We start from the raw sequence: 1,588 nt of genomic DNA, 5'->3' as shown, positions 1-1,588 counted from the left end.
ATTTGGTTCTCTCTATGCCAACCCCCCTCTCTTTTTCGTAAGACTGAGGTATAGGTAGGGCTAAAAAAAGCAAAAAAAAGAGTCAAATCGCACCATCTCTATAATAAGTAAATGCCTTTTTTTCTCCTGAGGTTGTCGGAATTATTCGCAATAAAATATTGGCTACAATTGAGGAGGTCTTATCAATGAAATTTCCATTTCCACGGGATCTAGGCATAATTCCCAACCCAAAACATATACGAGAAAAAGATTAAGAATTAGTTTGTAACCTTCTATTTGGATTTTTGCTAAAGTTTCATTTACGCCTAATTAACATCGAGTAGACCCTGTTATTGTGAGAATTCTTAATTCAAGAGTTATAGGGAGGGACTTATGTCACCACAAACAGAAACTAAAGCAGGTGTTGGATTTCAAGCTGGTGTTAAAGATTATAAATTGACTTACTACACCCCAGAGTATGAAACTAAGGATACTGATATCTTGGCAGCATTCCGAGTAAGTCCTCAGCCTGGGGTTCCGCCCGAAGAAGCAGGGGCTGCAGTAGCTGCCGAATCTTCTACTGGTACATGGACAACTATTTGGACTGATGGACTTACCAGTCTTGATCGTTACAAAGGACGATGCTATCACATCGAGCCTGTTGCTGGGGAAGACAACCAATGGATCTGTTATGTAGCTTATCCATTAGACCTATTTGAAGAGGGTTCCGTTACTAACATGTTTACTTCCATTGTAGGTAACGTATTTGGTTTCAAAGCCCTACGTGCTCTACGTTTGGAGGATCTACGAATTCCCCCTACTTATTCAAAAACTTTCCAAGGCCCGCCTCATGGTATCCAAGTTGAAAGAGATAAGTTGAACAAGTACGGTCGTCCTTTATTGGGATGTACTATTAAACCAAAATTGGGATTATCCGCAAAAAATTATGGTAGAGCGTGTTATGAGTGTCTACGTGGTGGACTTGATTTTACCAAAGATGATGAAAACGTAAACTCACAACCATTTATGCGCTGGAGAGACCGTTTTGTCTTTTGTGCCGAAGCTATTTATAAATCACAGGCCGAAACCGGTGAAATCAAGGGGCATTACTTGAATGCGACTGCGGGTACATGTGAAGAAATGATTAAGAGAGCTGTATTTGCAAGAGAATTAGGGGTTCCTATTGTAATGCATGACTACTTAACTGGGGGATTCACCGCAAATACTACTTTGGCTCATTATTGCCGCGACAATGGCCTACTTCTTCACATTCACCGTGCAATGCATGCAGTTATTGATAGACAGAAAAATCATGGTATGCATTTCCGTGTATTAGCTAAAGCATTGCGTATGTCTGGGGGAGATCATATCCACTCCGGTACAGTAGTAGGTAAGTTAGAAGGGGAACGCGAAATGACTTTAGGTTTTGTTGATTTATTGCGCGATGATTTTATTGAAAAAGATCGTGCTCGCGGTATCTTTTTCACTCAGGACTGGGTATCCATGCCAGGTGTTATACCGGTAGCTTCAGGTGGTATTCATGTTTGGCATATGCCAGCTCTGACCGAAATCTTTGGGGACGATTCTGTATTACAATTTGGTGGAGGAA

The sequence above is a fragment of the Triticum urartu genome, chromosome 7A, assembly GCF_056163025.1.
Source record: "Triticum urartu cultivar PI428250 chromosome 7A, HENAU_Tu73, whole genome shotgun sequence".
In the NCBI taxonomy this organism is placed as follows: Eukaryota; Viridiplantae; Streptophyta; class Magnoliopsida; order Poales; family Poaceae; genus Triticum; species Triticum urartu.
The sequence above is the reverse complement of the archived record's forward strand: the minus strand, read 5'-3'. Positions refer to the sequence as shown.